The sequence below is a fragment of the Octopus sinensis genome, linkage group LG2 (assembly GCF_006345805.1).
Source record: "Octopus sinensis linkage group LG2, ASM634580v1, whole genome shotgun sequence".
Taxonomy (NCBI): Eukaryota; Metazoa; Mollusca; class Cephalopoda; order Octopoda; family Octopodidae; genus Octopus; species Octopus sinensis.
Window position 1 is genome coordinate 204549501 of NC_042998.1, and position 14749 is coordinate 204564249.

The following is a 14749-nucleotide window of genomic DNA, read 5'->3' on the forward strand; positions in this document are numbered from 1 at the left end:
ATAGGCAAACACTATTCCAGTGATGAGGAAGTGAAAACTGTAGTGAAGAAGTGTCTCAAAGAACAGGCAACAGAATTTTACGGGGCAGGAATACGTGCTCTCATTCGAAGGTGGAACATTGCTATGGAGAGAAACGGTGACTATGTTGAGAAGTATGGATGTGACCCGTGCAAGTCTGTTATGATAAAACAACAAAAAATAAAGGAAAAAAAAACAAAGGATTCACATGGAATCAGAATAGGTTCTGATGTGGAATTGGCAAGAACCGAAAGTATAGAGTAGAAAATTTGGAATTATTTCATTTGATATAAAACAGAATTATTTATAAAGAATTTGACAGATAATTTGGAATGCTTGTTCCAGCATGGCTTTAATCAGGACAGTTTTAAAAGAAACTAATGTAGATGCACGATCTTCAAAAGAGTTTTGGTGAGGATGCTTTCAAAACAAATATTGAAGAACTGAGATCTGAAGATTGGTTACTGCAACTGCAGCAGGAATGCTGGATGCATGGAGAGGAAAAAATAATTTCAAATTTTGGCACAAGGCCAGCAATTTCAGGGGAGGGCGTAAGTTGATTACATCAACCCCAATACTCAACTGGTACTTATTTTATCGACCTTGAAAGGATGAGAGAGAAAGTCAATTCCAGCTGCATTTGAACCCAGAACATAAAGAGTCAAAAGAAACACTGCCAAGCATTTTCCCCAGCATGCAAACAATTTTGCAAGCTGGCAGCCATATTAATAATAATAATAGACCGTAACCAGTTGAGCATGTCCCTTAGTGGCTGACAATATGTGCATCTCTGATTATGAGCAGAGGCAGTGGAGGAGCATCATAGCCATGTGTTGAGAGGGATCCTTTGGGATTTGAATAACTCACCGCTGGAAACATGGGTGCTTCGTTCAACATCCTTAAACAACCCTTATTCAGGGACCTTTTGAGCGGGATGGGTTACTCAACAAGAAAATCCTAACTGGGCCCTGCCTACAAGATCATGTGCTGCATGTGCCTAGTGTACCCTTATCAGACGGGTAGTCATGATGGGTATACTGGGCTTCGTATATTTTACTCCAGTGTTACTTTGATGGCATGCACTGCTCTCTCACTCAATAATAATAATAATAATAATAATGAATGAATGAATGACAAACCGCTACTTAATTAAAAATGATAGAATATATTTTAATAACTTTTAAAGTTTAATTGAGATCGTTAGAGATGTAAGCCATGACTAAACTCTCACATACATAATTACATCAATAATTATCATATGTAATTAAAAGTGACCTTGACTGTGCCAATATCTTTCATTTAAAAATGGATTAACACTATCATCATCATTATCATCATTGTTTAACGCCTGTTTTCCATGCTAGCATGGGTTGGACGGAGCTCTCATATCCAAATATTTAATTGCACAATCGAAAGGCAAAGAGTTCTTCCAACACTGCCGACTATTTACTGTCAAGTTCCACATTGGAACTTATTGGCTCTGCCTCATTCAGTTGTTTATATTTCTGTTTTTGACTCATTTATTAATCTTCCGTTATCTGTCTTTCATAATTAATTCATAGCTCTACAAAATTCTTCTGTATAGGCTTCAAGGAAGTTTCATTGCTTTTATTCACATCTTTTTTTTTTTTTTTTTTGGTTTAATCAGAGGTCAAAGGTCAAAGTAAATGACCTTTTGTAAAGATTCTGAGACTGAAGATGTCTGTGAGCAAATCAGACATCATCATAAAGACGATTCTGAAACGATTTACATAGTTATGACTGGAGTTAGTTCGATAGATCAGTGGCTCTCAACAAGGGTTCATATGGCCCTTGAGGGTTCATATGGCCCTTGAGGGTTCATATAAGATTTTGCTGTTAAAATTTATCTGCAATAAATTGCTTATACTTCGAAAATACACAAAATATTTTAATAATTTTTTCAAATACAATTCCTAATAATATTTAATCACAAGGCATAAGAGTGGCTGTGTGGTAAGAAGGTGGCGAGCTGGCAGAAACGTTAGAACGCCGGGAGAAATGCTTAGCGGTATTTCGCCTGCCATTACGTTCTGAGTTCAAATTCCACCGAGGTTGACTTTGCCTTTCATCCTTTTGGGGTCGATAAACTAAGTACCAGTTATGCACTGGGGTCGATGTAATAGACTTAATCCCTTTGTCTGTCCTTGTTTGTCTACTCTGTGTGTAGCCCCTTGTGGGTAGTAAAGAAATAAGAAACTTGCTTTTCAACCACATGGTTCCGGGTTCAGTCCCACTGTGTGGCACCTTGGGCAAGTGTCTTCTACTATAGCTTCGGGCTGACCAAAGCCTTGTCAGTGGAATTAGTAGACAGAAACTGAAAGAAGCCCATCGCATATATGTGTATGTGTGTGTGTGTGCATATATACATATATATATATATATATACATATATATATATAATATATATATATATATATATATATAATATATATATATATATATAGAGAGGAGAGAGAGAGAGAGAAGAGAGAGAGAGAGAGAGAGAGAAGAGAAGAAATGGAGCAATAATTAACAATGAGAAGTGGATCATTAGTGTTTAAAAGTCATTTAACAAACGTTTTTTTTCTTTTTCTTTCTTTTCCCTCTAATCATTCTGAAGATGTTTATTAAACATAATGAGGTAAATGCAAATTTACTCTGATGTGATAAACAGAAACACCTGTAAATGGTTCCAAACACAAACAATGACATTTAAACACCAATGATCCACTTTGCATTGTTAATTATTGCTCCATTACTTATCTTTTTTTATATACTAAAACCACAGTCTTACCTTTAAATTACCTACTACCATACACCTTATAACTAGGACTATACATAGTGAGGTAATACACCAGGTGTACTATGGATATGTCTATCTCTTAGATGGTTACCTAACCTCTAACTTATATCTTGCTTAATATATATATGATGATGATATACATATATATATGTATATATATGCATTTGTGTCTGTTTGCCACCCCACCATTGCTTGACAAGCAATGTTGGTGTGTTTACATCCCCCGTAACTTAGAGGTTTGGCAAAAGAGATTGATAGAATAAGTACTAGGCTTACAAAGAATAAAATCTGGCGGTTTGATTTGTTCAACTAAATGTGGTGCTCCAGCGTGGCCACAGTCAAATGACTGAAACAAGTAAAAGAATACAAATATAATAGGATTTTGAAAACTTGAAATAGTTTAGGTGTAGAGCAAAGTAAAATATGAAGGAAAGGGGTCCCTCGGCAAAGAATGGCTGAGAATCCCTGGTGTCTGGATGATGATGATGAGGAACGAAGCTGGCAAACAGCTTCACAGCGCTTTGTCTGTTTTTGACATTGTGAGTTCAAATGTTGCTGAGGTCAACCTTACCTCTCATCATTTTAGGGCTGATAAAATAAGTACCGAATCGAGTAGTGAGGTTGATGTGATCCACTTGACCCCTCCCCACCAAAATTGTGCTTATAGAAGAAAGAATTATTCTGTATGGTAAAACTGGACGAGAGGAAGCTTTGTGGACCAAAATGTACAGCAATACTGGACAGGTCGAGCATCATCATCATCATCATTTCAACATCCACTTTTCCATGCTTGCAAAATTGGACAAAATACATTGAGGCTAATTGTTGCACAACTGGAGGCCCTTTCGTTCACTAAATCACACCTGTTTCCAAGTAGGGTAACATTTTCCCAAGGCCAGGAATATTTTCATGGAGGATTGGAGATGAAGGACACTGCTTATAGGATGGTGATGCTCGTTTACATGATGTTAAAACAAGAAGACAATAACGAGCACCTTTTATCTTTCGCTTGTTTCAATCATTCGACTGCGGCCATGCTGGGGCAGCACCTTGAAGAGTTTTTAGTCAAACAAATCAACCCAGGAATTTTTTTTTAAACTGGGTACTTATTCTATCAGTCTCTTTTGCTGAACCACTAGGACATGCAAGTGTAAACAAACCAATACCAATTGTCAAGTGGTGCGTGGATGGGGGGAAACACAAACACACACAGAGATTCATATATATATATATCACTATCATCATCGTTTAACGTCCGTTTTCCAAGCTAGCATGGGTTGGACGGTTCGACCAGGGTCAGGGAAGCCAAGAGGCTGCACCAGGCTCCAGTCTAATCTGGCAGAGTTTCTACAGCTGGATGCCCTTCCTAACACTAACCACTCCGAGAGTGTAGTGGGTGCTTTTTACGTGCCAGTCAAGCAGTACTGGCAATGACCTTGCTCGAATCCTTTTACACATGCCACCAGTATAGGTGCCAGTAAGGCGACATTGGTAACGATCACGCTTGAATGATGCCCTTTTACGTGCCACCAGCACAGAAGCCAGTTGGCTGCTCTGGCAACAATCACACTCAGATGGTGTTCTTGGCACCCTACTAGCACATGCACAAGTGCCAGTAAGGCGACACTGGTAACGATCACACTCGAATGGTGACATTTATGGTTCACTGGCATGGAAGCCAGTTAGCCACTCTGTCACACACACACACACATATACACGCATTGGGCTTCATTCAGATTCTATTGACCATATCAACTCACAGAGTTTTGGTCAGCCCAAGGCTATAGTATAAAACACTTTTCCAAGCTGCCATACAGAGGGACAGAACCCAGAACCATATGGTTGGGAAGCTAACTTCTCACCACTGCCATGTATATTTATGTGTGTGTGTGTGTGTATATATATATGGATGGATATAGCAGACATGATGGGCTTCTTTCAGTTCCTGTCTACCATTCAGAAGGCTTTAGTCAGCCCAGAGCTACAGTATTAAACACTCACCCAAAGTGCCACACAATGAGATTGAATTCAAAACCACATGGTCAAGACAGAAACTTCTAAAACCACACAGCCACGTCTGCATCTAAATAAATTCTAAATATGGAATATATCGCTTGAACTTAAAGCCAGCCATCTCTATTTACACCACAAGAGATTCTATAAGGTGTCACCAGGCAAGGAAACTGGGATTAAAAACTTACATCAGGTAGATGAACCGTTTTAACCCTTTTGTTACTCTAATCCTGGTGAAGCACTCTTCTTTTATTTCAATTAATTTTGAAAATAAGGTAGAATTTAGTAAAGCAACTTTATCATAATCCTTAGAGCGTAGGCGAGAAAGATATGCCATAATATACATCTGGAAGATCCTGGAAGGACTTGTCCCAAACTTTGGCATCGAGAGTTACACAAATACTAGAACTGGGCACCACTGCATAGTGCCAAGTACTCCAAATTTGCCATCAAGATGTAGGACAAGATACTGTGATAGCCTGGGCTTCAGAGGTCCACAGCTCTTCAATATCCTCCCAAAGGACCAGAGAGACCTGCATGGGGTGGATGCAGGTGTCTTCAAAATAAAGCTGGACCTCTTCCTGTCAGGTGTCCCAGATGAACCAACTTCACGGCAGGAGGTGCAGATGAGGGTAGCTGCATCAAACACTCTCATGCACCAAATGTCAATTGCTAAAAAGCATTCGTGAAGTAAAATCATGTAACAACACCAAATGACAGTGCCCCAGCATGGCCACAGCTCGTGAGCTGAAACTAGATAGAGTAAAAAATTTTAAAATCTGATGTTTGGAATAATAAATCAACATGAAATGGAAGGTTTTAATTTAAATTCCTTTAACCCTTTAGAATTCTTATTTCTCTGTCAAATATTCTGCTCATTTACTCATATCGTTTTCAAGTAATCATGCATTCTCTCTCAGCTTCAAGATTTTGACAATGTGATTATTCATTTTCACAATGGCATTGTAGTGTAGGTGTGAGAGGCTGGATTTGGTCAGTTTGAACTTAAGAGCGCAGGCAGGATGGTATCTAAAGGTTTAATCCTGCCAGACATCTCTTGTATTGGTGGAAAATAAAATACACCCAGCCAATGTTATAAAATGGTCAAAAGTGACAATAAAAGAGGGCATTCACCAACAAATGTTAACAGTTTTCTCTATTGATGTGAGATGAAGGACTGTAGCACATGGCAAGACACTATAGGATCCACCCAACCCATGCCAGTGTGGTACAGTGGACATAAAACAATGATGACAACAACAGGGAATTCTACTGATCAAGGTTTAACAACCGGATTGGATTGGCCCAGCAAGTAAGAGGAAATATTGCCCCTCCTATAAGTTCCGTTGCTAGTGACTGTTGCACCACCGAAAACCTTTTGGCTGCAACTTTTCCATATTTTTGTCAGTGTTTCTAGAACTATACTATTCAGCAAGTCCTTCTCTTCTTAAAACAACAGAATGTGATTCAAAGTAGAGCTGGTCTTTATTTCTAAGAGGCCAAACAATTGCATCATACAGTTCTATATTTAAGTGATGAGGAATTATGTACATTATCTACATTTGACGGATATTTGTCCTCATCTTGCTTGTTATTAACACAATGTTTCAGCTGACATATCCTCCAGCCTTCTTCAGGTGTCTTGGGGAAATTTCGAACCTCGGTTCTCATTCCTAAAGTATTTTTTAATATTATTATTATTATTCAGGTCACTGCCTATAATCGAACTTGGAATCTTGGGGTTAGTAGCCCATGCTCTTAACAACTATGCCATATGTCCGTGGGCATATGGTGTAATAATAACATCGAAAAATACCTTAGGAATGAGAACCCAGGTTCGAAATTTCCCCAAGACACCTGATGAAGTCTGTGTGCAAAGAGTGAATGTGTGCTCTTCTTTGATGTCACGTCTCATGAATGAACCTTTTTTGGACTGAATAGTGACTGGTGATGAGAAATGGGTTCTCTATAAAAATGTCAAGTGCTGAAGACAGTGGGTAGGAAAAGGAGAAACACCAGCACCCCTGGCTAAAGAAGGTCTTCACCCACATAAGGTGTTGTTACTTGTTTGGTGGGATATGAAAGGTTTAGTCCACTTTGAACTTTTAAACCCAAACCAAACAATAAAAAAAGGAGATCTACTGTGAACATCTTGAGCGGCTTAAGTCAGCACTAGAAGAAAAACGACCTTCTTTGGTTTCAAGACGAAAGATGTTCTTCCATCAGGATAAAGCTTAGCCACATACAGCAAGGATGACATTCCAAAGGTAGGAGAAGTTTGAATGAGAAACAATGCCCCATCACCATATTCGCTGGACATTGCTCCATCTGATTATCTGATTATTCTGCAGTCTTCAAAATCATTTGGACAGGAAAAATATGGATTCTGTAGACGGGTCAGAACAGTACTGGAGGAGTATTTTTCATCATGGACAAGTGAATTTTGGAAGAAGGGCCTTGCAAGTCTACCAGATAAATGGAAGAGCATTGCAGAAAATGAAGGAGAGTATATTTTAGATCAAAAAAGAATTTTATCTTAATTTTGAAAAATAATAGCAGTATAAAAAAAACTGCATTATTTATGGGATGACCCAATATATTACGTATGTGGGTATATACATACATATATATATATATATATATATATATATATATAATGTGTGTGTGTGGCTTTGTCTGTCCCTCATCATTGTTTACATCCCCATAATTTAGCAGTTTGGCAAAAGTGGTTGATTGAATAAGTAACAGGATTAAAAAACATTAAATATTGGGGCCAATTCCTTTGACTAAATTTTTTCAAGGCATGGCCACAGTCTAAAGACTGAAACAAGTAATAGATAAAAGATAATATTATAAAAAAAAAAGTGTTGACTTAAAAGCTAACATCTTTGGGTCTCTTGGGTCATTAACCACTTTTAACCCTTTAGTGTTCAGATTATTCTATCAAACATAATGCTAATTGATTCACATTGATTTGAATTAATCATGCATTATCTCATATCTTCAAGATCTTGATGGTGTAATTACTTAATGTAGAATAACATTGTAGGGTAGGTGTGAGAGCCTGGATCTGGTCAGTTTGAACATAAAACAGATTAACCACTTTGGCTGGATATGGCCGGTTTAAATACTAAAGGGTTAAATAAGAAATAGTCAAAGAAATTTAATGAAAATTCTTCAATTGGTGAAGAACAATAAAACATTTATGCAGTGTTATTTACAAGTTCAAATACGCTTCTGGCACGTTTGGAACGGTAATAAGATGAACTGCTAATAAACCTGCTAAGCGCTCCCACTCCGTAATAAAAATTCAGTCCTATTATTATAAAGTTGAAATATTTAAGTGTGAAATATTTGTTTGGTGAATAGTAATTAATATTGCATCGATATTTGGTCAGAAATTAGAGAGTTTTTGCTTTAAATTACTCACATTCTTCTAGATTTAATTCGCTGATAATTCAGCACCCTTAATGCTCAAGACCATTTGGGTAGCCACATAGACCCACACCCCAGGGATCAATACTGACTCATCATCACCATCATCGTTTAACATCCGCTTTCCATGCTAGCATGGGTTGGACGATTTTGACTGAGGGCTGGCGAACCAGATGGCTGCACCAGGCTCCAGTCATGATCTGGCAAAGTTTCTACAGCTGGATGCCCTTCCTAATGCCAACCACTCCGAGAGTCTAGTGGGTGCTTTTTACATGCCACAACTGTGATATGAACTGGAGAAATCACTATATCCCTTTATAAATTTTCTTTTTAACCCAACTCCCATCATTTCTAACCCTTAGTTTCCCTCAATATGTCTACAACCCTACTTACTCTTGGGTGTGAATTTGCCCCACACTTTCCACTTCCATTGTTTCAATGTCATCAGATCTCTACCCTGACAAAGACTTCATTCTTGAGGAGAATTCCCTTTCACTCCATGCACAACCAGAATTTTAAAAAGGAAAAGAAACCAAGAAAGATGAACATGATGCAAGAAATGATGGGAGGACAATCTTGCCTAGAACATTTCTTTACAAGGCATTAGGAAAGCCATAGAAACTATGTTGAAGCCCCGATATTAGAGTATGATGCAGTCCTTGCATCCATTGAACCATGTCAAACCATCCAAGCCGTGTTGGCATGGAACATGGATTTTAAATTTATGATGATGATCTTTAATGCATTTCTCAAGATAGCTGGATGTGATTTGAGGGAAATTTAGCTGCTGTTTCTAGCAGCTTGAACAACTGCATAGAGGTACCATTGTTGTAGCAAAGATAGGTGTGACAAGACTGATTCTTATCACACCTATCTTCGCTGTAACAATGGTACCTCTATGCATTTGTTCATGCTGCTAGAAACAGCAGCTAAATTTCTCTCAAATCACATCCAACTATCTTGAGAAATGCATTGGAAAATGTATTTTTAGATAGCATGGAAAGCGGACGTTAAACGATGATGATGATTATGATTAAAAAAGAAAGGTTGGTCATGGTTGGAACTACTTGGAGCTGAACTGGAATAAACAACACAAACTTATCAAGAACTTGCCAAAGGCATAAACTTGTGCATTCCACATCCTCCTTAACAACACCATTCCATTAATGGTCAGTCACTCCACGACCATCACCAAGAATTCATCTCTCACAATATTGCCTCAGTAACAAGCTGACCCCTGAGAAACTTCTCCCTGCTTGTTTTCTCTCTTCTCAATGGAACACAGATCCCCCCACCCCCTACAGTGACTAGACCTACTATATAGCAGCTAAATCATACTCAGGATCTTAAAAATGGATCAATACATTAGATAGAGTATTCTAAACTATAACAGACCTGATTATTTAAAGAGGAAAGCAAAAAAAAAACAAAAAAAAAAAGATAGCAGAGTCACAGCTGAAATGTCTTTGAGCCTGGAAGTTCTGATGGTTCAAGGCTAGATGGTAACTAAGAAAAACAAGTTTCTGAAAGCTGAAAACTTAAGATTAACAGCATTAATTCCACCAATGCATCACCCAAATCTCTCAGTCAGTAAAGAGAGTCTCAGTAGAGCTAAAGAACAATAGAATAAGAATTCTGTTACAAAAGTTTTAAGCAACCGGAAACTAAAAGATTAACAGGTGTGGTTGTGTGCTTAAGAATTTTGTTTCCCAGTTCAGGTCCATAGCATGACACCTTGGGCAAATGCCTTCTACGATGGCCCTGGGCCAACCAATGCCTTGAGGGTGGATTTCCTAGATGGAAACTGAAAGAAGCCCACTGTTCTGTAAATATGACAACAAGCCAAAGCACAAATATATTTGGTAATGCTCCTCATTTCCTCATTCCCCACCCCTCTGTTGCAGTACCCAACCTTTAGGAAGGCGTGTGGTACATCAGCTCAGCATATCTCGTAGTAACATTTGTAGCTTTAAAGATCAAGCCAATAGAGAATAATCAAATGACCGGTCAATGTGGACGGTCAACAAGTCCCAACCATTTGCGATTCATTGTACGATCAACTTCCACATCCAATCCTGGTACTACTCAGCCTTTCCACTGCTGAATACAAAAATGAGGATCACAAAAACCTCTGTTCGGGTGATTTTCTTAAGGCACCATCTCACCTTTCTAACCCCTTTTCATTCTGTTAACCTTCCCACATCCAAGGCAGTCAAGCTCTTTTGGTTTCTTTCACATTTGTATGGCCCTGAGTTTTTTTTTCCCCCCCCTTTGTCAGATTTTGTTTTTGGTCCACAGGATGTCCAATAATCATCCTTCTCACTAAACAAGCTTGGTGGAATTGCCAGTTTAGATGCTGATTACCCAAGTACGTGACAGGTTCTACTGGGTATTGATCTTAAGCCATAAGGCTGTGGGTTACAGGTTACCAGTAGCACACAAGAGGGAGCTGAATACAAAATACCAGATTAACTGACCACCGACAAGCACCAAGAAATGACAACCAGAATGACTGACTAATATATATGAAAAAGAACTATAGTTACAATCTTGAAACCTGCATATGCTAACCAACAGGCTCGCCTCAAACGAGTGGAACTCAGTCAGGGACCCCATCACAAAGACTGACATTTTGGACAGCAAATTTTGTGTTTTTGAATGGCTGTTTTCCATGCCGTTAATTGTTTTAGCTTCAACAGTCTCAGATCAAATCACTGGTCAGACAAGTACATTTCCAGTATGTGTGTAACTTTGTCTCGGCATCATGTGATGTTTACAAACGAGAAACATCTTCATACAAGCGATGTTGTTCGAACTCATTCTTCCGTGAAAGACATGACTGTCCATAGAAAATATTACCTTGCTTGGAAACACGTGAAGACCGGCGACAGGAAAGGCATCCGACCACAGAAAATCTGCTTCGACAAATTAGGTCTGACCCATTCTAAACATGGAAAAGCGAATGGTGGTTTAGATATTGTTCGGAATCATTTAATACAAGTAACAGAAAACAAACGGGTTTCCTAAACAATCTACAGCCACGAGTATGTGTATGCATGCATGATCGTATGTATGCGTGTGTGTGTGTGTGTGTGTGTGTGTATGTATAGGGTGTTGCCTTGGTTTGGAAGAAATATAAAAAAAAAAGCCGTCGGCGAAGAGTTACTGCCCTTGTTTACCAATTCCTCTTGTTTTGATGTTTACAAAGATCTGAAGATATTCGAAATGATTACCAAGAGAGCAAGTAAGAAATACTCAGACGTGATCGCTAACATCAATAACTGCACCGATTGCAATATTCCATTCGATAATTAAATTAATTCTGTGTTTGTTATTGATAACGACAACAACGAATAGACAATGGATTTATAAATATATTAAAATTAGTAGGCGGGGCTTCTAGATTTTACACACGATATATACACACACACACACACACACACGCGCATATATTTCTTCATTGCCCACAAGGGGACAAACAAAGGGATTAAGTCGATTACATCGACTCCCCAGTGCGAAACTGGTACTTTATTTATCGACCCCGAAAGGATGAAAGGCAAAGTCGACCTCGGCAGAATTTGAACTCAGAACGTAATACAGACACACACACATGGACAGATAGATAGATAGATAGATAGATAGATAGATAGATAGATAGAGAGAGAGAGAGAGAGAGAGAGAGAGAGAAAGATAGAGAGACAGACAGACAGACAGTGTGCGCGCGTGTGATGCGAGGTCCAATCAGTCGCCGCACAAAACGTGTGTTCATTGATTAATGAATGTTTAAAAAAAAAAGGGAACGACATGGAAAGTGAGATGTGTAATTTGTTGCTCAGCTCCAGATCAACTCTGATCTGTTTATCAAGGCATTCCAACCGTAACCACCGCATCTTCTCAAGCCTTGTCTAATAATGATCAACGCGTGTGGGATATGGCGAACATTTCGCTTTTATTTCTCAACAAAGCACATCGACCATGGAGAGAAGAGAGAAAGGTAGCTTTGTTGTGTGAGTGTGTGTATAGTAAATATACAACAGATGCTCTGTACACACACACACACACATATATATATATATTACCCGGGCGGATACCGTATTATTAATATGCATATATAATATATATATATATATATATAATATATATATATATATATAATGCAGAACATACTGAATGGAAGGTGGTTGTATATTCTGGCAAGGAGGACAAACTGGTCTCAATTTTCAATTGTAATGAATGTAGAATAACATGAAAATCAAGGCCACAGCCTTTCTTTGCCTTTCTCTGTCTCTGTCTCTCTCTGAAAGCGGGAAGTTGATAAACAATAAATGGAATTTAAAAGTTGGTTATTTAATATAAATAACAAACAAGTTAACATATACAAAGTGTGTTTGGTCACCTCTTGATGAAACAATAAGAAAAACCAGGTTTTATAACTGCATTTTGCCAAACGAGCCTGTATGTAACCGCTCGGTTTGCTAGAAATGTCAGTCAAATCTCCCTTAAAAACCATCCTACATGATTCGACACTGTCTAAAACAGAGATTTTATATAGTAGTGGTTGATATCTTTGACCATGGGGCTGCTCAAATAGGGCCGACGTGGGGCTTTATTTATCGAACTTATTAATAAATTACTATAATGTTTTTATAGGCAATGCATCTATTTTATAAAATATTATTTTCCATTTCTAAGATAACGATTCCAGTCAACACCGGATGTGTGTGTTTTTGTGTTTAATTCGACAAAATTATTAAATTAAGTGTTTTATAGAAAAGTTTATATAAGTAATATGTTTGTTACTGTATGTAAACTATATTACAAAGTATAATTAATTGTTCGTTAAATATATAGAGAGAGTTTTAAACATGATTTCGATATAAAAAGATAAAATACCTGGTCTGTGTGTTTAGTTTTTCGTCCTAGCTTTGTTTAGAAGTTAAATCAGTGATGAAAAAGGGACAATATTAAGGGAGATGTTATTTAGATGTGGAAATACAAGGTGGGCTTTTATTTAATAGGAATAAAATTGTAATTATAGAAAAAAACAGAGGGTTTTGTGTGACATTAAGAACGTTGAACGAGTAATACGGAAGAAAGACTGATATATATATATATATATATATATAAACATTGTTTAAATACGACTTTAAGACAATAATAATAATAAATAGCAACCACTAATTAAAGGTTTGTTAGTCATTAAGGAAGATTGCAGCCTCGCACCAGTTCCAAAAATATTGAAATTAAAAGAAAATTTAATGAGAATGGAAATATGTTTTAGCGCTAATATTTTCTAAGATGATAATAATAATAATAATAGTGATCGAATAAAATATTTTACAGGAAGAAGAAAATTACGGAATCGTCGACAATAATCTGAGTCTTATAATATCTGTCGATTGATCTTTGTTTTGTGGGGAAATTCACACACAACAGAATATAAATACAAAACTAAAAGTGAAGGGAAACTTTAGCAAAGCTAAAAATAATTTTAAAATATTATTACATTTTTAAAGGTTATTACAAATAAACATTGCGTTTTGCCTTCAAAGAAAATTATGGTATTTACTTATTTTAATTACACTTTCTGCCAAACGGACGATGACACGAAATATGGGTTCGACGAAATTGAATAAAGGATAGACATGTTTGTGAACATAAAAAGGATTATTAAAAAGATAAGCCTAACTCTTTATGTTCATGTTGAATATAAGGTGCTTATCTCAATAATTTAAACAGCTTCAACAACCGGTTTCATATATTTTGCAACAATATACAGCTTTAAATTAAACGAATTTAATCAGCAATATTTTATGATAAATGCATGTGAAAATTGCTGGCACACACCACATAATTTATACGAAGAGAAATACCTAATAACTACACACAGCATTAAAATTCAAGAATAAAACTAATCGAAGATGGTAATTAAAGGATGAGAAAAATTTCGATTTCACTGTCTAACAACACACACCAAACCATGTTGCTATATAAAATGTGTATTACAAACAAATATATACACATGCATGTGTGTGTGTGTGTACATATACATGCGTGTATATATATATATATATACCCACATGCCTGTATATGTGTACATTATATATATATATACATGCATCTGCATATATATGTATACATACACATGCGTGTGCATATATATATATATATATATATACACCACATACACATGCGTGTGCATATATATATATACACACAATGCATATGTGTGCACATAGACAAACATACAAGCACACTATATTCGTGTATATAGATACATATAAACACACACAATATATATATATATATATATATATATATATAACACGCAGACAATTTCATATATATATGTATGTATGTATATATATATATGTGTATGTATGTAAAGCAAATTCATGATGGTTTCCAAATATATAAGTGGTAATTATTGAAAAGTGCGAGTGATACCTGTTGTGTTGTCGGTGTCAGTGCGACTGTATG

General features: G+C 37.0%; 1 protein-coding gene across 6 annotated transcripts in view; it reads right to left on the reverse strand.

Moving 5' to 3' along the window:
• LOC115228783 (flocculation protein FLO11-like) overlaps positions 1-14749 on the reverse strand; it is a 38864-nt gene that overhangs the window by 23820 nt on the left and 295 nt on the right. The window contains exon 1 of one of the 6 annotated variants that reach the window (XM_029799280.2): positions 14717-14749. This exon is cut by the window's right edge and continues 131 nt beyond it. The exons of 4 other annotated variants lie outside the window; for them this stretch is intronic. The gene's annotated coding sequence lies outside the window, so the exon portion shown is untranslated. Of the gene's footprint in view, positions 1-11128; positions 11164-14716 lie in introns of those variants that run through there. One more of the 6 variants, XM_036500687.1, reaches the window with a different exon arrangement.